The sequence below is a fragment of the Talpa occidentalis genome, unplaced genomic scaffold, assembly GCF_014898055.3.
Source record: "Talpa occidentalis isolate TD23 unplaced genomic scaffold, MPIMG_talOcc4v2.1 talOcc4.4, whole genome shotgun sequence".
Taxonomy (NCBI): domain Eukaryota; kingdom Metazoa; phylum Chordata; class Mammalia; order Eulipotyphla; family Talpidae; genus Talpa; species Talpa occidentalis.
The window spans coordinates 128,365,817-128,389,199 of record NW_023604295.1 but is presented as its reverse complement, the minus strand read 5'-3'; the positions used below and the strand labels follow the sequence as shown (position 1 = coordinate 128,389,199).

General features: G+C 34.9%; 1 long non-coding RNA gene across 3 annotated transcripts in view; it reads right to left on the bottom strand.

The window, feature by feature from the left end:
- LOC129146791 (uncharacterized) overlaps window positions 1–20,544 on the bottom strand; it is a 147,034-nt gene extending 126,490 nt beyond the window's left edge. For all 3 annotated transcript variants that reach the window (XR_008554017.1, XR_008554018.1, XR_008554015.1), the window contains exon 1: window positions 20,303–20,544. This is a non-coding gene — a long non-coding RNA (uncharacterized LOC129146791). The remainder of the gene's footprint in view (window positions 1–20,302) is intronic.
- Between the last annotated feature and the right edge of the window lie 2,839 nt (window positions 20,545–23,383).

Sequence of the window (23,383 nt, the reverse complement as noted above, 5' to 3'; positions counted from 1 at the left end):
TTTTCTGAGTTAGGTACATTTTCTTCCATCATTCATAATAGCTACGTAGGAGTCAATGTTATGCATTATCATGATTTATTTTACCTATACATTTTTTTAATTGATAACACTGGTTTACAACAACGTATGTGATTCAGAGCATCAGATCCCACCTCCTCCCATGCATGTCACTACACTACACCCCCACCAAGGCAACCAGAGACATTTAAATTTTTCTATGCTTTTGCTGTTATCAATAATACGATGAGGATGTTTCTTTGCATGCTTATTTCATACAATTATTTCCTTAGATCATTGCATTCCTGAAAGTGGAAATTTAAAGAGCATGTCTAAAATGTTTATACAGCATACTTTCTTACAGAATTTTCATAGGATCTTATTTTCTTAAACACATGATCATACTGAATATTAATACCCTTATGCCATAACTGTGGGTTAAAAACAGTGTGGAATACATTTTAATGGCATTTAAAAACTTTTTAGTGATGGCTCTTTAAATATATAATATATTTATATATTATTTATATATATAAATATATATATAACCCATTTTCCTGGTCCCTTCTGTCAATTTCCTGCTTATGAGTTCATATTATTTAAGAATTCACTAATATGCAAATTATACCATATATGTGTACATATATCTGTACACACATATATATAATGAACAGATATTAAGTGCATAGCTCAATGACATTAGTAAGTCTGTGTACAAAGTTACTTCAAATCAAAAAATTTTAAATTAACCAGCATTTATTATCTCTGTTTCTATCCGTCAAGAATTCAGGGCAGTTCAGCTCTTTCCTGTGGTTGCAATTAGGATGTTGTCACAGGCAGCCGTGACTTACTGGGGAGCAGCTGCTTTCTCCCCGCCAAAATGAAAAAGCTGTGGGTCTCCCCGGTGGCGCAGCGATTGAGGGCTGGGTTGCGAAGCTGCCCGAGGCCTCTGCGGAGCTGGTTCGATCCCCGGCTGCTCCCAGGCCACCGGAGGAGGGTCCCACATGGCGCGCAGACCTCTCCTGCCGCCCGCTGCTCCCCTCAGCAGTGTACTTCGGTCCTTCTGCCTGCTCTGCTCCCCACTCTGGCTCTGGTGAATTCTCTCACCCTCCCGCGCTTCTGACTGTACCCAGTGCTTGTATAAATAAATAAATAAATCTTAAAAAAAAATCTAACGATTAGAGAAATTTAAAAAATAAATAAATAAATAAAAAAGCTGTAAAATGGATAACTTAGTTTCTGGCTGTTGCCTGGCCATATACACTTCTCTAGAAGGCTGATAGAGTATCCTTATCACATAGAATCTGGCTTTTTCCAGAGTGGGAATCCCAAAGATGACAAATGAGTAGGAAGCCTTTTCATGACCCTGTCCCTGTAATCAAACACTGCCACTTGCACTTTATTCTGCTCTCTAGAAGTGAGTCCTAGATCTAACCCTTATTCAAGAAGGGAATTAGGCTCTAATTCTTGAAGGGAGAAATGTCAGAGAATTTTTGGACATAATTTAAAGCCATTACAGTATTTTTTACATACATGTATGTATTGCCCAGCACCCAGCTGAATTTATAGAACATTTCTAATACATCATAAATTAGTTTTTCCTGTTCCAAGCTTCACATAAACACTATTATGTATAAAGAATAGTTTTCCTGTTTTTTAACATTTAATAATATTTATGTTGATTTATTCTTGTTGCAATGGAGCAGCTTTTCTTTTTACTGTATGGCATTTCATTGTATGAATGTACAGCAATTTATATATTCTACTGTTGATTATGAAATGTCTCTTTGTCCCTTTAAAACTCTTTGCTTACATTCTACTTGGAGTGATGTTATAAAGGGTTACCCAATTTAATCTGGTAGAATGTCTTTTTTCCCTAGACATTTACTTTCAATCTATGTGTGTCCGTATATTTATAGCATGTCTCTTATAAATGGTATATGATTTAATTTACAGCTAGTCTTATAGCCTTTATTTTTCAAGTAGAATGTTTGCAGCTCTTATGTTTTATGCAGTGTCTGAAAGGGTTGGACTTACATAGAAAATGTTTTTATTTTCTATTTGAAGCAATTTACTTGCTACTTACTTTACTATTCTTGATTTTTGGTATAATCAACTTCATTTCTAAATTTTGAGAGGAGTAACACTGATGTATACAATTATATAGGTTTCCAGTACATAGTATTATAAATCAAATTACAAATTATTAAATCTGTATATAGTACATTATGTTTCCTATCAGAAATCTAGTTCTCATTCTTCATTCACCTATATGCCCAATTTACCCAATCTTTCTCTATTTCCCTTCTGGCAAACATTATTCTTGTAGCCTAACTATTTTTGTTTTGTTTTGTTTGTTCATTTGCTTTGTTTAATTTCTATACATGTTCATTAAGCATAATATCCTCTAAGTCCATCCACGTTGCACTGGCAGGATTTCATCTTATGATATCCACTTATTTTCATATAGTTAAGTAGTATTCCTTTGTGTGTATACACCACATCTTTTTTATCCAATTATCTGTCCATGGACACTTAGGGTGTTTCCAATCTTGGGTAGTATAATATTAGCAATGAACATGGGGCAGTGTTGCAAATATCTCTTTGAAGTAGTGTTTTCATAGTCTTTGGGGCAATACCCACAAGATGGATAACTGACATCACGCTTAATCAACTTCTATTAGTTTTCAGTTATATTCTTTTCACGCAATTTTGTGATTGCTCTTCACAATATGTATCTTTGACTTAATATATTTTACCTAAAATTGGTACTTTAATTCTCAAAGAAAGAAACTTGCAATATTTTAACTTCATTTTTAGCCAAATCCCTAAAAAATTGGGCCACATATTTGTATTTCCTGGTGCTCTTCGTTTATTTTTAGAATGTTTTCTCTCCATCTTAGTGTGAGGTCATTTTCTTTAAACAAATTTGCCCTCTTTTTCCCTTAGAAACTAACTTTGCAGACTTGCTGGTATCATAAAAGATTTGTTATAACCCCTTTACCTCACTAAAAATAAGTCCCCTACCTATAGGTTACATTTGATTAACTTAATAGAGGGATCTTCAACTAATATCATTCTTTATCTGATACAAATTTTCAGAAGAGAACATTTTATTAATTAGCTTGCTAATAAAAAGTTCTTTTGTTGTTATTACTTCAATTGGAAGACATAGTTTTCTATCAGTCTTACTTGGTCTCAAAGTAAAATAATTTGTTCCCTATTCATTATATCTTAAGAATAACAGGTTATTAATAATATTTAGAGTGATAAAGGATTAATTACTTTCTTGTCTGAATCCTGAGAAGATTTTCACCCAGTATATTGATCTCTCATTAGGAAGTTTATGATCAAGTCAATTAGATGTTAAAAAATTATTCTGACTCTTATTAAAGGTAATAAAGACAATTCACTTGAAGAGTTTAGTGATGGGTCATTGTTCTTTGAATACAAAGAAAGGTGGGGATTTATAGCCAAGGAACAGAGTGGGATCAGAGGGGTAGAGGACTTGGTAGAAAATTATTAAAAAGTAGGCTAATTCTTGCTAAACTAACAGCATTCTTGCTGAGAGCTGGACAGGGTGATCAGATACCACGTGGGGGTGATGAGGAAAGAATTTGCTCAGATAACCACTGTCACTAGGTAGCCAGTGTGGGGGCTCTTTAAACTGGTTTAGTAGGATTCTCCCTGAAGCTGAACTCAAAAGTGTGGAGACTAAAGTACAAGGCTAAGCCCAGTGGTAATAGAGAAAAGGCAACAGTTTCTGATACCGTTTGATCAAAGGAGATGATTTTTGTCAGAGTTGTTGTTCTGTTTGCAAAGAGTTTGATAGCTAAGCCAACACCTACCTGATGTTCCAGAAAATACTATAGTTAACATCAACATACACATGAAACAGTTAAAATTTAGTAAAATAAAGAGAAAATTAAAAACCATTTAGGAGGAAGGGGTGGCACTTTCAGCAAGCTTTTGCTTTATATTTACATAATTTAAAATTCTAATGTGATGGTCCTAAGGAGAATGTTAGAGTGCATAAATTCATCTTTTGCATTTTAAACAGAAAAGGATTATAACAGAGTTGGAATCCAAGTTACCCACTTCCTCAGCCTGCTACTCTTAACACAACAGCTGGATAATCATCTATGTTCAGTATATTTATAGCATAGTAACCTCCAAAACATTGCAAATTATCTGTGACTTACACTTCTACCTTGACAGACATATAAAATCACTGATGTAGAATTTAGCTTTGCACAATTTAAAAAAAAAAAGTGCCTTGGTAATAATTTTAAATAGCCTGGGCATTAGAGTCACACAGATTTAAGCTGAGTTATGATTTATTAGCTTAAAGGCTTGAAGTCAGTGATACAGCCTCTCTGAGTCTTAGTTTCTTCATTTGAGGATAACATGAATCTATCTCAAAGATTTAGTATAAGATTAAGCAGCATTTTATATATAATGTTCAGGAAACAAAGCCTGACACATTGTAAATTTTTGATAATAACTTATTATAATTTTAGCAACAATAAGAATGAAAGTCACAGTCTTTATAATAGACTTGGAAGATCTGGCTCCTACGTTAAAGATAGTACAGTCCCTGCATAGCTCCGGCAGAGGAGAGGATATATAGGAAACCAGTTTGTATCCTTCCAATTCTATCTATTTTGAGTATTCAATAGAGGTAAGGAGTAAATGAAATGAGAGGGCCTTTGCCAGGGGAACTAGCCATTTTCAGAGTGTCTTCTTATTTATAAATTTCAGTACTACCATAAAACAATTAAATATTTCAGAACTACCATAAACCAACTGAATAGCCATTCATTGTCACTGTCAGTTATTTCTGATTCTTCTCTGCTATTGCCATGGTCCACTCCCCTTTGGGGAAAGACTAACCATAACAAACGTATTTCCTACATCTGAGAGGCCACACCGGTATTCACATTTTACAGGGAGTAATATTTTCTTTTTCAGTTTCTCCCCAAGGTACTTTATATCCTTCTAGTCCATAGCAAATAGTAACATTTTAAATTCAATGCATTAAAAAAAGTCTAAAAGCTTAGCACTGTACAAATAGAACTATAAATATACATTAAGATGCCATTTTTAAAATGCTTTGCATCATTTAATGGTAATATTAAATGCCTGTATGATACATATTCACATAATGTTCGTATTCACATATATTGAATATTCACATATATTGAATAATATATACATGAACATAGAATATGCTAAATAGGCTTTTTTATTTTAGTAAAAAACAAATTGGTATGATTTGTGTTTTTCTAAAAAAATGAGACAAAAAACTTTAAAATTTATTTTAAATTTTATTTAATTTTTTATAGCCTAGCTGAATTTCACAAATTGTATCTAAATGTAAAATGTTTCCATGAGACAAATCTCACAAGACGATGATTTGCCTCAAATGACTTTTGTCCAACCATTGAGTGTTTGCTGAAATGCAATATATCTATATTCTTTTGTTTATAACTCTTTTTGCATTTCAGATAATTTTGGTGTACTTCTATATAAAGTCAACTATTTTCTAAAATTATATGAAAATTAATTATAATAAGCTTTATAAATAAAATTATTTCAAAGATAAATCTGACTATATTCGACAGAGCTATGTATAAAGAATTACTTCATAGTAGATCTGCACTATTTACAAGTTTTGTCTCTGTTAATGCTAAAAAATATTGCTCATTGGCAAATTATACCAAAACACTTTTGTTTGTGATCCTTAATTTGAATTTTAAACAAATCTAAAATTTTTTTAAGATAGTCTTCAGAAAATAGTTTCAGAAAGATTGGTGTGGAGGACTGAATTTTTATTCTGCTTTTTATAATTATAAATAATTATCATAGACTTCTCAAAAATGAACTTACAAGTAGATGAAGGCCAGCTTTTTCAGGACTTCACTTTGGAGGGTTATATGTGTTTCACTGTGGAAAAGTATGATCTAAGTATCTATTGAATACTCAAAATCATCTACACTGATGATTTTGGTCTACATTTATGTCACTGTGGCAATAGCTGCAAGAAAAATAAAGTTTGTCATAGTTAAAAAGATAATAGATCTAAAATGGAGGCACTTATGCTAAGCCTATGCTAAGCCAAAATTGAGAGTTAATTACAATTTTAGCTCCATTAGAAAAGGAATCTCTTAAACCAGTCAGTCAGGAACCACCTGATCAGGACTAGTTTGATTATCTGCCTAAGAGACTCCTGCACTCCTAAAGGAAAGTAATATTGCAACCACCAACTTGCTTTTTAGCCTAGTATAATTTCCTTATTTCCACTACCTTCTGATAAAAGTCTTCATTTGATATAGTTTCTTGAAATTCCTTACTGCCTGCTAGAGGGATACTGCTTGACTTGAATAGGTTTTTGCTTAAAAAAAAAAAACAAAAACTCTCAGAATGTTTAATATGCCTCAGTTTATCTTTTAACATTATATAGCAAATGTAAAAATGATGTCTTGTCACATGGATTGCTGGGAAATGTATACTTTAATAAAGCTATACTAGCATTAGAAGAAGGAAACTCCTAGAATAAAACTGTAATCAGAAATTCTTATTTAATCTTGAAATGGCCTTAAAATTTTGAGATAAGACTCTTAGACTTCAAAGTTTGGAAAGAAGAGATGTTATAGGTTTTTATAATAACAGAAAAATTACTTTTAGAGTGAAGTTGGGCTTATGTTCTTAATCCCACCCATGTTGTCAAAATGAGACATCACTTAAAAATTGAGTGAATTGGTTCTAAAACTGCATGGGATTTTTTAAAAGTTCGACAACTTATGGATGGCAAGTTCAAAATGGCATATTAAGTAAAATGGAGTCATTCATTTATGTTTACAATAAGTATTTATTTGGTAATTATTAGGTCTTAGGGGACATGAGAGGAGATATATTAAAAACAAATTTTAAAGTCCCTGCTTTCTTGGATCTTGAGATTATTTGAGGACCAGATAGAAGAAATATTTTACAAAATATTGATGCTAGTAATAAGATAAGCATAGTAGAATATTCTATGGAAGTAAATATTAGAAAAAGATAATTCAAATAGAAAAGGCATGGATTTTTTAAATAAAGAGAAATTATAAGATAGAGACCTTTAGCATTGATGGGAACTAGCTAAATAAAGGAAAAAATGGAAAGAATTGTGTTTCTACCTGATATCCATAAGTGAGAGTGGGCTATGATCAGGTGACAGAAATATTCGGCTCATCAGCGGCAGATGTTTAAGTGTGAAAGGGGTAAGTAGGGACTAGATCAGACAGGATTTTGTAAAGCATGCTCAGGGCTATAAGATTTGAAGTAGTGAAAAAGCACTTTGATTTTACAGACACATGATCATGATTATATTTGGTTTTTAGAAATATCTATCTAGATAAGGAATGGGGACTGGAATATAGAAAGAGAAGACTGGAGGAAGAGACAGCAATTAGTATCATAAAAATCCTAAATTGGGTGACACTCCCAGTTTTCATTCTTCTGGTAGCTAAGGCTGTGGTGAAAGTTTCTTGTGAGTCTTTAGGGGCTGGACTGACCTCAGCTTGAAATAATCCATCCAAAAAGACAATGTCTTGGGAAGGCCTATTCTGAGAACTTGGGGGAAGCTTATCTGAACACCTTGGGGAGGTCTCACCTTCGATATATTTTCAGATTTGGACATGTTTATGTTTCCTGTGGGATTTACAGATGAATTTGATGTATGGACAACAAAGTGCAGCAAAGCTCAGATAAACTTAAGACATAGAAAACAAATGGTGAAATGATAAACATTAGATCCTACCTTATCAGTAATTAAGTTAATGTAAGTGAATTAAAAACTTCCATTCAAAGGCAGACATTGGCAGTATGGATTAAACATAAAAAACATGTGATCTCACTAAGATGACAACAGAGGAGGTATCTGGTTATGCTCCTAAGAGGAACAACTAATAATTAAATAGAAAGACAGGACACTGAGAAGCCCTATAGCTCAGGATATGACTGAAGCACCCATTTTACCTCAGAAACCAGTACAGGCTGCAACAGAGGGGACATGGAGGAAATACATATTCCACTGGAGAGAGGTGGGTGGAAAGAAATGCCTGGAGGTTGCAGTCCTGGGTCAGGGCACAGATGTCAGGCTGCTGGCCTACACAGAGGGTCCGATAAGGGCGAAAGCAGAAACAGTGTGAAGGACGCATTCCTGATCTGTGTGAAGTGAATACAAAAATGTTAGGGTCTCCAACACAGACTGGGACTTCGATAAGTAGGACAATAAAAAAGGTGTTTTAGACTACACTTTCCCTTCCCCACCCCTAAGGACTGGTATGACCTGGGAGGCAAGCTAACAACAGACAAATTTCTGAGTATTAGAACCATAGAGAGGAGGGATATGGGCAGTGTCACAAACACAACCATGGTGTTCATATTCATGATAGTTGACACTACTGGAATCCTTACACACTTCCCCACCCTTGAAACAACAACTGCGATATAGGTAACGTAGCTTTGGTGGGGAGGGCACCAAAACAGCAGAGACCAATAAAATGAAATTCAATCAAAAATTGAGTCACAGCACCACCTGTTGGAAAAGTAAAAGGAATTCAACTCTCTAAGTTGCTAGATCATATATTTAAAAAGATAAATATAAAAGAGGATCAATTTAAAGCACTAAAATGGATAGACAAAATATATAATTTGTGGTAACTTGACACTTCAAGGGCATATTTTAAAAGAGAGAACAACTCTTTAGAATCTGACCACAAAGACATGGAAGACTTTATCTGTCTCTCAGAGAGTTCAAAATTGCTTAAATAAGGAAACTCAAAGAGACAGAAGAAAATTCAGAAAGTTAAGCCAAAGTGATACATGAGAATTCAGAAAAGCTAATCAAGGAGATACAAAAATGAAAAAAAAATCAAATTAGTGAGCTCAGAAATAAAATGAACAAACAGAAGTTAGAACCTGCAGTTTTAAATAAGAGCAGATATTTGGGGATTGAAAAACTCAATAAATGAGATCAAGAGCAGTTGAGAAAGCTTTGAAAGAAGAATGAAAGAAATGGAAGAATGAATTTGGGCGCTCCAAGATAGTGAAATATGATCCAGGTGGAGGAGATAACTCAGGTATTCAGGAGTCATAGCAAGATTTTATGTCAATTTAGTCAGCATCTTTGCTATACTGTGCCCCTGGCTGGAGTGAAGTCTCTCTTGAAGGTAGAAAATCTCCAATTTTCAAACAGAGAACCTTATTTACTCACATAAACACAGATTAAGTTGTTACATACATTAAAAAAAAAAAAACCTGAAGAAGCGGCACCAAATTTTCAAAAAATATATACCTACTGGGAAAAATGAAATCAAATAAACTTCTCTTCAAAAGATCATGTGCATTTAAATTGCAGAGTGAACTTGGATAACCAATATTTTTCATGCTGTTTCTTTCCAAAGAAACAGCATCATCCATTCATTACAGACAGAAAGCTACTAAGCAGCTTTAGAAAGTTAAATGTAGGAGCAAAGCTGTTGATCCCAGCCTAGAAGATATACTTTATATGTCTGGGCAGATTGCTCAAAAATCCCCAGCTGTGACACTGTGGTTTTTGAATAGTTTAAGAAAGATTAAGTTAAGGGAAGAAGGGTTTCATGTCCTGGGTGCCAACGCTTGTGATGTTTTTTAGTTGAACACAGCCAAGGGAATAAACGACAAAGTAATTAAGAGGTCTGAACCCAGATTTGTTCAGCTTGCTTCTTAGAATAGTTATTATTAACTGACTTTTACATTCCAATTCACCTAACTTGGTAATTGCCAAGCAAACTAAGTCACATAAGCTTTTCTAGCTGAACACTTTCTAGGATTGGGATAAATGACTCAGTCTAGGAAATATTTAGTTCAATTTTGAGATGTTTCACTATGAAAAAAAGTTTAACTCTGCAAACAAGATCCAAATATATTTCTTGAAAAATAATATTTTCAAGAGAGAATTGGTTGTTTTAACAAATAAATAAAATCAGTAGCCTTCGGACATTTCAAAAAAGTGGGTAGTGATTATTTTTGAGGATGATTTTTACTGACTTTGTTATAGTACTTGACAGTTTAGAAAAGTGTTAGAAGGTAATGATTCAAGCACTCTTTCAAATTCAGCCTAGTATTATACACCTACTTCATGGATACCAGATTACTTGTGAGCCAATTAAAAGACATACTGCTGAACCACAAAAATGGGTGGAGTCAATTTCATGTTTTTATTACAGAATGAAGAAATTAATGTTCTTTAATTGCATAAATTGAAATATATATAGTGAAATGATGGATGGAACATTGGAGTTTTCCTCCTATACTATTTTGACATGATTCTCCCTAAAAAAATCAGAAGTAGAAAGCAGTTTCCTCTCTCATGGTGATTCTATAGTAGAATGCATTTTTAACATCTGGTTGTGTAACCCAGAAAAAGCATGACTTGTATGACTCAGGGTCAGAGAGGCTTGGAGTTCAGGGGGGAAATAAGGCAAAGAGCAAAAATGTCATTTTAAATTAATCCCATCCTATATTTTCATGCTTGGAAAGATATGGACTATTCAAAAACATGATTATAGAAAGATTTTTTAAAATACAGTTTCCTTTTCTAAAATTTCTTCATTTGTACTCCCAGACTGTGAGGTCAGGAGTTATTAGGACCAAATCAGTTACCACTCACAGATGCCAATGATGAGCTAGATGTTTTACATTATCAGTAATTTTCTCCCAGTTATCACAATATCTCCAATTTACTCACACACACACACACACACACACACACACACAGAGAGAGACAGAGAGATTATGCATTATACAGCACAAGTATATATGAATATATGTATGCGAGTATATATGCACATACATTTCCTTATCTCAACTTTCTGTGTGACCTTGTTTTTAAAAATGGACTGTAAGCTTATTTTAATTAAAAAAATACACTTCATAATAATTCTGTTAACTTTGCCTGTTTATTCCTGGAGTCACAAACATTTTTTTTAAACTTCTGGCATTACATTATTTTTCATCTGTATCAAATCTCTCTTGTGCAGAAGCCAGGGTGAAAAGAAGAAAGAGGGAGATAATGAAAAGGAAGATGATGGTTCATATTTAATGCATTTGTTCTTCAAATATGCCAATATTATTTTATATATTTTATTATAAAACAGCATATAATTATTTATTATAGAACATTACCCTAAAGCTTGACAATAAAAAGTGTAGAATCTGAATGCAAAGTTCACTTTTCAACTGTGTAAATAAGAGATTTGTAAAAATGATTCAGAACATTTAAAACCAATTAATTTTTCAATGATACTTAGTTTTAGAAAAAAAAATAACTCATAAAAGTTCAAGGAATTTACCTCTTCTACTTATTGTGGACATGGTTTTATTCTGTTAGCAAATATTGGAGGGGTGTGTGTGTGGAGGGGGGGTTAGAAGTAAATACAAAGTAAAATAGCAAGAAAAATTAAAGTTTCATTGGTTCTAAATACACAAGGATGATTTTCATACTGGTAGCTCAAAGTTATTTCATTATAGTGAAGATGGTGTAGGGTTGATGCAACTATGAGGTCAGAACAGATCAAACTTCCAAGCAGTTGAGCCTGCATAACCTTCTGTTTCAGTTCTAGAGATAGAGAATCTAGGAGAGATAGCAGATACAAAAGATGAAGTAACCTTTGGTGTATTGATGAGACTTGTGCATCTGTGTGTGTGTGTGTGTGTGTGTGTTTAAATTTCTCTGGTGTTTTAATGTCTGTCACTTTGTTAGGGGGAAAGGATGTCCTGAGCAAACTCCATACAGGCTTTGTGGAAGCCACCCCCACTCCATCAAGACACTGGGAACTACAAATCCCATTATCCCCAAAGGGAAGTTGTGAGGACATAAGGGTGGAGTTAAGCAGCCATTTTCTCAGTTTGTAAATAAAAACTAAAGGGAGAAAGCACAAATAAACAGGATCATCAATGAAAGAGGAGAAATCACAACGGACACAGCAGAAATCAAAAGAATAATCAGTAACTACTATGAACAGTTATATGGAAACAAGTTTAACAATCTAGAGGAGATGGACAAATTCCTACAACTCTACAATCACCCAAAGCTAGATAAAGAAGAAATAGAACACCTAAATAGACCAATTACAAGCAGCGAAATTGAAATGGTAATCAAAAACCTCCCCAAAAACAAAAGCCCGGGACCTGATGGATTTACAAATGAATTCTACCAAACATTCAGAGACGAATTAGTGCCTATCCTTCACAAACTCTTCCAAAAAATTGAGAAGGAAGGGACAATACCAAACACGTTCTATGAAGCCAACATTACACTAATACCAAAACCAAACAAGGACAACACAAAAAAGGAAAACTACAGGCCAATCTCCCTAATGAACACTGATGCAAAAATCCTCAATAAAATTTTAGCTATCAGAATCCAACAATGCATCCATAAGATAATTCACCACGACCAAGTAGGATTCATTCCAGGGACACAAGGATGGTTTAACATCCGAAAATCAATCAACGTTATCCAACACATCAACAAAAAGAAATATAAAAACCATATGATAATATCAATAGATGCTGAGAAAGCTTTCGACAAAGTGCAACACCCATTCATGATAAAAGCCCTTGAAATTCTTGGGATACAAGGAACATACCTCAACATCATAAAGGCCATTTATGACAAGCCAACAGCCAGTATCATTCTCAATGGTGAAAAGCTGAAAGCAATTCCATTAAGATCTGGAACAAGACAAGGATGTCCACTCTCACCACTGCTTTTCAATATAATACTAGAAGTCCTAGCCAGAGCAATAAGACAAGAGAAAGACATCCAAGGAATCCAAATAGGAAAAGAAGAAGTCAAACTATCACTATTTGCAGATGATATGATAATATACATAGAGAACCCCAAAAAGTCCACAGAAAAACTAATTCAACTCATCAATCAGTTCAGTAAAGTGGCAGGATACAAAATCAACACGCAAAAGTCAGTAGCCTTCCTATACACAAACAATAAATCTGAAGAAGAAGAAATCAAAAAAACCATCCTTTTTTTATTGAAACAAAAAAATCAAATATTTGGGAATAAATCTTACAAAAGAGGTAAAGGACCTATACAAAGAAAACTATAAAACACTGTTAAAAGAAATAGAAGAAGATACAAAGAAATGGAAAGACATCCCCTGCTCATGGATTGGAAGAATAAACATTATTAAAATGGCTATCCTTCCAAAAGCAATATACAGATTCAATGCTATTCCAATCAAAATTTCAATGTCATTCTTCAAAGAAATAGAACAATTATTGATGAAATTCATATGGAATCACAAAAAACCCCGAATAGCCAAAGCTCTCCTGAAAAAAAAAGAAGGGAATGGAGGCATCACACTCCCAGACTTCAAACTCTACTACAAAGCCATAATCATCAAAACTGCATGGTATTGGAACAAGAACAGACACACAGACCAATGGAATCGAATAGAAAATCCAGAAATAAACCCACAGATTTATGGTCAACTAATCTTTGACAAAGGAGCAAAGACTATGCATTGGAGCAAAGAAAGTTTGTTCAATAAATGGTACTGGGAAAACTGGGTCACTACATGCAAAAGAATGAAGCTTGACCACTACCTCACACCATACACAAAAATCAACTCAAAATGGATTAAAGAACTAGACATAAGACCTGAAACCATAAAATATATAGAAGGAAATATAGGCGAAACACTACGTGATTTGCACATCAAAGACATCTTTACAGACACATCACCCAAAGCAGCGATAGTGAAGGCGAAGATAAACAGCTGGGACTACATCAAATTAAAGAGCTTCTGCACAGCAAAAGAGACAATAACAAAAACAAAGAGAAACCCCACCAACTGGGAGAACATTTTTGCACCCAACACTAATGATAAAGGACTGATCACAAAAATCTACAAAGAGCTGATGAGACTCAACAACAACAAAGAAAAGAATCCAGTCAAAAAATGGGCAGAAGAGCTAAAAAGAAACTTCTCTGAAGAGGAAATGCAAATGGCCAACAGGCATATGAAAAAATCTTCAACATCACTTGTCATCAGGGAAATGCAAATCAAAACTACCATGAGATACCATCTTACACCAGTGAGAATGGCACATATTAAAAAAACTAGCAACAACAAATGTTGGCGAGGGTGTGGAGAAAAAGGAACTCTTCTGCACTGTTGGTGGGAGTGCAAACTGGTCCAACCACTGTGGAGAGCTGTGTGGAGATTTCTGGACCTACTAAACATAGAGCTTCCATATGATCCAGCAATTCCACTCCTAGGGATTTACCCAAAGGACACAGAAACATCAATTCCAAAGAGCACCTGCACCCCTATGTTTATAGCAGCACTGTTTACAATAGCTAAGCTTTGGAAACAACCCAAATGCCCAAAAATAGATGACTGGATCAAGAAGATGTGGTACATATATACCATGGACTATTACTCAGCATTCAAAAAAGATAAACACATGCAATTTGCAGCAACATGGATGGCACTGGAAGGGATCATGCTCAGCGAAATAAGCCAAAAAGAAAAAGAAAAATATCGGATGGTCTACTCATAGCAGGAATCTAGAAAACTTAAATAAGGGACCAGGAAAACGAATAACTATAAGAAAGTGAAAATCAAAATCAACAAAAAACTACGAACCAGAGACACTTTTAGGGGGGCGGGGGTGGGAGGGGAGGGATTGGGGTCAGAATGGGGGGCTGCAATTGTATGGGGAATATAAAAATAAAATTTATTATTTAAAAAAAAAAAAAAACTAGCCATGTTAGTGGGTTCTTGGGCACTTGGCTCATGCTCTTGGCCAGGCAGGTTTGGACTCAATGGGTCATTTGGGATTCCAGGTTGGTGGAATGGGTAGACGCATTTAAGAATTTATCTCCCTCTATTGTCCCTGAGTTGTACATGGCCTCATTTCCCCTTCCCTTGTAAATAAACCGTTTGTTAACCTTTTGTGTGTGCCTGCAGTTTAAGTGCCCTTTGAGCTTGTGGGTGAGGACCCACAGTCAGGCAACCCTTTTTATATCAGGGTTGCCCTGCAACAACTGTACAAATAGACAGGGTCAACATATAATAGTCATAAAAGCAACATTAATAGCCACATTCAGTTAATAGCCACATTATGGTTACTTTGCACTCTATTGCCAAGTACTAGATTAAATTAACCCAGCAGCTTGGTCCAGGGAATTTGAGAATGAATGACCAGAAATAATTTTTTGGAAAGTAATAATTTCCCAGAGTAAAATAATAGCTTGCATTTAGCATTAAATTCAAAGAGATACATATCACATTCAAATCACTCTCAAGATCTTACATGGAAGATGCCAGTAGAATATTTTCAGATGCCCCTACATGGCATAAATTAGTGCAAGATCAATTAAAAAAGAAAAGAATCACAGCAACAGAATTATAGTTGTTGAAATCAGAGTCTTTATAATATAATGTCTGATCTCTTAACAGTTTAGACTAAGAGGCAGTGAATGCTTCCCAATTAGTGTATCACCTCTGATATAGCATAGGCCAGCTAGACCAATTAGGAGTAGATCAAAGAAGATTGCAGACTCAATGGCGATGGTTCAGACGAATGCATTAATCTTTCTTTCACTCTTTCAAACATTTTTAATGAAGTCCTTTCATTCTAGAATGAGACAGGTATGATTCTACACATTGAGGATGCAGTGATTAAGTTGAAGACAAAAGGCCTTGATCGAACAAAATCTACATTATACCATAGGAATGAGAGGAGAAACAAAGAATACAAACAAGTTACATGATAAGGAGTGCTATGCAGAACAATAAAACAGAATAAAGAGATAAAATTATGGAGGGAGACAGTAATATTTATAAAAAGTTACTAATGAGGATTTGTCAGAATGGCTAATGTTTGCTGGAGAGATGAACAAAATAAAAGAGCAACTCAGAAATATCTAACATAAAAGAATTTTGGAGCAGAAAGAACCAAGTGCAAAGGATTTGCAGATGAAGTGCACTTTGAATGTAGAAGGGGCAATAGAAGCCAATTATTAAAATATGAATGGGGAGTCATTAAATGATGCAGCTTGAGAAACAGCTAAGAACTAGATCATCTAAGGCGATAAAGAACAAAATAATTGTCAAGACAGGAAAACATTGAATAACTTTTTATAGTAACACGAAATTTCTTTTTATAATAACACTAACTGGATTCATTTTAAGAAACTTTATACCATTTTAATAAATATAACTTATAAAGAGGTACATGGTCAAACAGATTTAGCAAATACTGGATTACAAACATTAAGCTGATTTTGCTGTACAACATAGAATATTTCACAATCTGACATTTTAAATTTTAAGGCAGAGGTTATGTTCAGGATTTTTCAAATTAATTGTCCTTGATAATTTTTTTCATAAATTATCTCCTAAGGCTAGAATTCTTGGTCAAATACTATAAAAAAGATCTGTGTGGAGAGAGATGAATACCTGACACCAAATGATACATATGTTAGTCTGTATCTTATCACTTGTAAAAGAAAGATCCAGAGACAAGAACATTTAAGAAATAAATTCAGTTACTTGAAGAAAAGTTTCAAACGGATCCTTTAAAAGGATGGGTTTGTCAACTAAAAATTTTCAGTCAATATTTAGATTTTCAAATATTTCTTCTGCCCTGTTCTCCCTTCTCTTGTGTTTTTAATTTCACATATTTTAGACTAGTTCTTTCCCACAGCTCTGAAACATTATTTCAGTTTGGGTAACTTCTACAGACTTTTCAGATTCATTATGGGTTTCGTCTAGCTGTGTGAAGTCTACTAATAATCCCCTCTAAGGCAATCTCCGCCTCCTTTACTGTTTTGTTCATTTCTATTGTTACCATTTGATTTTTTTCGTAGTGTTCATCTTTCTGCTAAAATTGCCATCTGGTCTTGAATGCTGTCTACTTTTCCCACTAGAATCCTTAACATATTTAATCATGGTTATTAAATTCCCTGCCAGATATTCCAAGACTTGTGGCACATCTGAGTCTGGTTTGGATGATTCCTTAGTTCCTTGGGAAAGTGTTGCTTACCTTTTGTATGCTTCCTAATTGCTGTTGCTGTTGTTACTGTTGAAAGATAGAGATATCCCTTAGGATTCTAGAGACTACAGTAAATTTTTTCACTTCATGGACATGATTTTCTTCCATTAGATCTTTAGTGTGGAGCGTTGATCTAATCAAGAGTTGAGCTGGGTTAGAGGTTTTTTGTGGCCACCCTTAGGGCATCACCAAGTTAAACTCCCTGTAGAAATGTGCTGTTCAGGGGGGAGCTGGTTTTCCAAAGAAATTTATTTCAATATTCTTTTTTCTCACTTCTCCTTCTTTGTCAATATTATCCCAAACACAAAATGTCATATAAGATGTGGAAATACAAAATGCCACTAATATTGCCTCAGGATCCAGCATTTGAAATGTATTATTTAAGCCATTGGAATGGGGGCATCATTGGAGAGTGAGTGAAGGTAGTCTTCATAGGGGTGTAAAAATGCATTCCCAAAGTAATACAGATATTTAAATATCCTACAATGTAATAAAATATTAATATTAAAGGAATATTTTTCTCCCCCAACACTACATTCAAATGGGGAATTTTCTTGAGATTCTTGTGATCTTTCTCTGAGTGTCCAATAGGATTTATATAGAAAAATTCTGCAAGAGGATGTGGACTCCCTTTAGGTTTGGAGCCCCCAGATGATTCACCCTATTTCAGTAGGTATACTCAGTCTCCACCAATTCACCATTTTCCTTGGCTAATCATTTCTTATTGACTCTACCTGGCTCTAAGGCAGTACTGGCATTCATCTCTTACTTAGATTTTGGACCATGTGGTTGCTCTGCCACCAATATGATGAGTTCCAAAAAAGCTGTTAACTGTTGTTTATCTGGGGTTTTGTTATTGATGATGTAATGTTGAAAGCTATACCCAATTCTGGTCTCTAAAGGCTAACGTGGAAGCAAGTCACAAAGGAAAAAAAGAAACCAAGGTTTTGGAGGTGGGTTTATTCATGGTAGAGAAACAAATTTTCTTACATGTTATCATATGTATGTGTCATAATAGATACTGCAAAAATCAGGGATCAAACCATTTCCTTTATGGAGTCAATAATTTACAGGAATGATGGATCAAAAGCTTGATTTTGAGGGCTGGAGCAATACAGACTAATTTTTGTTGTTTGTTTAGCTTAGGGTATACTAGAGGTTTCCCCATGCCAGCTGTTGGAAAGGGGTGTACACTTATAATTAAGGTAAGGGGAGATGTTATATTTGCTTTTACATACTTCTTACATCCACTTAAACCTGTGCTTATAATTAAGATGATTTTTATTAAATTGCCCTTAATTTATTACAAGGTTTGGGTTCAGTTCTTCACAACCAACATCTTAGTCGGCTTTCCCAAGTTCATAAAAGAAAGGTCTCCCCAAAATATTCAGAGAAGCCTCTCCAAGATGTCCAGAATAAATTTTTTCTTATATGTCACTATCGCTTATAAACCGAGGTCAATCAGGCCCTATAGGTTTCAAGAGAAACTGCTACTTTAAGAACGAAAATTACCTAAATTTAGGACAATCTCCAGAATAAACTTTTTATCTGAGAAACCCCTCTGTGTGGCAAACATCTAGTTACAGAGGATCTGATTTTGTCTGTCAGTCACCCTCTCATCATCATGTGAGTCCCCAAGCCCCTATTCTATTCACTATCTCAAAAATAAAAACCAACAGTCTGTCCTGTTTACTCTAGAATTCATAGTCATAGAGATGGTCCACATCTATATAATTAAATTTGTTCTTTTTCTCATAATAATCAGTCTGATATTAACCCAGAGGGTTTCCTCTCAGCCCTACATTCCAAAAAAAAACATTTCATTCAATCATTAAGAGAAGACACCTGGTTGTTCACAATCATCTTTCTGCTTAAAATTGAGAGGAAAGATAAGCACCAGCCCATTTACAAAATCTTTGTCTGGGGTACCAGGCACTCTTTACTGATGCTCTTTCCAATCAGCAGAATTTTTTAAAAAATTTAAATTTTATTTTTATATTCCCCGTACAATTGCAACCCCCTTATTTTGACCCCAATCCCTCCTTTCCCCGCCCCCCACCCCCCATAGAGTGTCTCTGGTTCATAGTTGTTTGTTGATTTTGATTTTTACTTTCTTATAGTTATTCTTTTTCCTGGTCTCTTATTTAAGTTTTCTAGATTCATGCTATCAGTGAGACCATCCGGTATTTTTCTTTTTCTTTCTGGCTTATTTCGCTGAGCATGATCCCTTCCAGCGCCATCCATGTTGCTGCAAATTGCATGTGTTTATCTTTTTTGAATGCTGAGTAATATTCCATGGTGTATATGTACCACATCCTCTTGATCCAGTCATCTATTTTTGGGCATTTGGGTTGTTTCCATAGCTTAGCTATTGTAAATAGTGCTGCTATAAACATAGGGGTGCAGGTGCTCTTTGGAATTGATGTTTCTGTGTCCCTTGGGTAAATACCTAGGAGTGGAATTGCTGGATCATATGGAAGCTCTATGTTTAGTAGGTCCAGAAATCTCCACACAGCTCTCCATAGTCAATCAGCAGACTTTTTAGTGGACAGTCCACATACATCAAACTGTTAGCATCATGACTGTGTTTCACTCCACCAGGTCTGTGGGACAGGAGCTACTGTTCTGTCACACAGGAGTGTCAGGGCACTCCAGTGTCCCCTGTCTCGTTTCTCTGAAAATGACCACTAAATATATTGTGAGTGATTTCCTTTCTTTCTAGTTTCTTCCCCTCCTTCATGGTGCATTTCCTGCCCTTCCTCCTCTTTGGTACCTGGCCCAAGACCTACTCACCATCTTTCCTGACTTGCCACGGCATTTATTTCCTCTAATATGTTCTGTGACACTTGATTATATCCTGTCTTATATCTTTCTCCAAATATTTCATGGGTCATGCCATTGCAAAATTACTAGAGTCCCTAAGGGAGGAAGCATGTCAATCTTATTTTGCATTCTCCTGCTTCTTTGCACGTTGTCAGACATATAATAAATATGTGACAAATGCCAATTTGAAAGAAGTTTACATTTCTCTACTGAAGAGAGAGAAAGAGAAGGGGAGAGAGGGCTCTCGATTACATTAACTATTATGGGGCTGGGGGAAGACTGCTGATCATCAGACTCCAAAATTGTAGTAACTAGGTTCAAACACCTATAATATCTCCACCTCTGATTTCTGCAATCCACATTTACTTACCTGGTCTTTTGTTTCCCAGAAGTCAAGGCTGTCACTGCATATTCCAGAGACTCGGCTTTATGTGTCTCTTCCTCGTTTCTTTTTGTCACGGTGGATGTTCCACTTCCTCACAGAAGCACAGCTTCAGACTTTCTTCTGTTTCAAATCTTTCATCAGTTACAATGATGTGGTGTCTCCTTTCACAAGGCACAGGGAATTGAGAAGGAATGATTTCCCTAAGCAGAATTCCATTGCCAGGGAATTAGCAGGCTTCCAGAACAGACTTTGTTGGTGACTGTGTTCTACTCTTTGATGTTAACGGTAAACCAGAAGTGACATGATGGAATGGCTCAAAATGACAAATGTGACATCTGCAGCAGACACCATGCAGCTGTCAGTGTCATCTCTGGCCACTGCTGCTGAGGCCATGCCAGCACCCTCTATGCCCATCGCTGAAACAACACACTGGCTTTATCGGGTTTACTGTTTCATGTTTCAATCAGTGAATTAGTAGATGTTGTGTCCTATGATAACAGAGGCTGATGACAGTTTTTGCCACCCTTCGGCCAGTGAACACATGTTGGTGTAATGGGGGATTTGAGTATTATAAATTGCTATATGACCTCAGGCTTCTGCAGGTTTGTGATTGTTGCTAGCATGATATTCACCACAAAGTGGTTCCAAATTGCTTACTGAGTACCCAGAATACACAGTCTTTGTCCCCATGCCTTCCTGGACTACTGTTGAAATACCAGCCTCCTTCCCAGCCTAAAATATTGAATCACTTGAGTAGAAAGCATTATTCAACACTCATTTTTTTCCTTTTTTTTTTTTTTTTTTGTCAGTGACCTTTAGCTGCTTGTAAGAAGAAACTGAAGCTAGATCTACTGTATATATCTGGCTTCAATTTACTAGCCAGAGCATTATCAATTATGTTTTGACCAACAATAACATCAGCTCTTTTCAGAATTTCTTTGGGGAAAAACAAAATAAAACAAAACAACCTACTTTTAGCTGCCAGATTCCTGGTCTGGTGCTTTTTATTGAAAGATGTGAAATTTGGCTAACTGAAACTAGATTACATTCATATGCATTGAAAACAGTGAAATGAATATTCCTGGTAAGAACTTGGGATATGATTAATTTAAAATTGAACCACAATGACAATACAACCACTTAAATTGAATTTTTAAAAGCATTCTTTTTTAATGTTATTTCACATAAAACTCCAAGCAAACAACCATATTTAAAAATAAGGTATACATTTAAATATAACTTTTCCCCTGAAGAAAATGTCAGCCAGCCAATTCCTTGAAATCTATAACATATGGTGTTTCTGAGTAGCTATATTAGTCAGCCTGTAAAAGTAATTTATGATTTTCATTAAAGAAATTTGAAATTTACTTATTTGACACTAATACCCATATCCAGGAAATTTCAAACCCAGGAAATAAGTGATCATTATTTTAGAAACCCTGGGCTATTGACAACCTTACTCTACTGCAGTCTTGGCTGTTGTTTCCATCTTTATGGATGCCTGGGGTGCCAAGCAGAGCTTGACCTTAATTTCAAGCAATTCACTACTGGGGGAGACTTATAGCTTCTATAGTTACCTCCTCCTGAAGATTTCTCTCTCTCTCTCTCTCTCTCTCTCTCTCTCTCTCTCTCTCCTCACTTGCTCCCTTTTCACTCCTTCTTTTGTAAGTATATATGTTTATTTATACAAGTTTATTTGCACCATTGAGTTCAATTTATATACACCATTGGGCAGCTTGTACTGTTCACTCAATATATTAAGACTATCTTCCTATTTCTGCAAAGACTGAGTTAGTTCATTGAATTTATCTGCAGGAGAGTATTTCATTGAATGGGTGTACATTTTTATTTTCTAAAATAAACATGTTTGTATTATAAAGTAATACAAGCACATGTTAAAAAGTCTATTGGGCCATGCAAAAGAGAGTAAAGTGGAAATCAATCACTTTTTCACTGCCAGTTGTACTCTTCAGAGAAAAATGTTAACAGTTTTTAGCTTTTATGATAGTTACCACTGTATTGGAAACTGATATCTGCTCATCTGTTTCCTAGTTTGTCAAATGTATGTACTATATCTTTACCTTCAATCTTCTGACTATATTGAGAAATTTAACACATTTACATTACCTTCTAATCCCCACCCTTGGCTCCCCCTCCTGTATTTGTATTTGTTGCTTTCATCATTGTCATTCTCATCCTCATCATTGTCATCACCGTTATTATTAATAGTAATATTTGTAAATCTAGTGTTTGTTTTTATTATTTTAAATGACCCACTTAACATTTATTGCTTGACATCAAAATTATTACTTTTTATAGTTTTTCCCAGTTTCATTGATGTAATTGATGTACATATCCAGTTAGTTTTTATGTTATGATAATACTAGATTTTCCTAGACACAAAGCCCAAATCTCAGTGAACAACAAAAGCTCATTCCTCACTCACATCATTGCCCAGTCTTTATATTTGACAGCAGTCCTGGAGAACTTTTTTTCTTTTTGAAGCTTTTGTGATTTTCTGTTTCCTATCAGAGTTCTGGAAGTTCATCATCATTTCCCCAAGAGTCATCTTTGTTTTTTGAGAGGCTTTTTTTCATATATCTCTCTTTAGCTTGAGAAAATTTTTGCATATAATTTTTTATATTATTAGTTCTTCTCTGTTTCTATTTCTCATTCCTAACTTTCTGCATTTCCACAATTCTTAACACTTCTATTTTTTGTGATCTTAATATTTTAGATTTGATCTTCTCACGTTCCCTTTTCAAAATTTAGTTTTAAACCAGAGTTTCTTTTATAATTTCAGGATCATAGTTCACATTTTTTGTAAATAACTTTACTCTGATCTGTTTACATCTCCACTGATGTATGAAATATTTTTTTCAATTTCTGAATTCTATACTCTGAAATAGTGCTCTGAATTTTTAACTTATCTGCTCTTTCGTAAGGAAAGCTTATGTTGCTTTCCTCCACTGCTGAGAAGACCTAGCTCTCTAACAGCCCAGGAGAGAATGACCAGGAGACACAGTCATATTGAGCATACCTACAGGAAGATTTCCTGAAGTATGT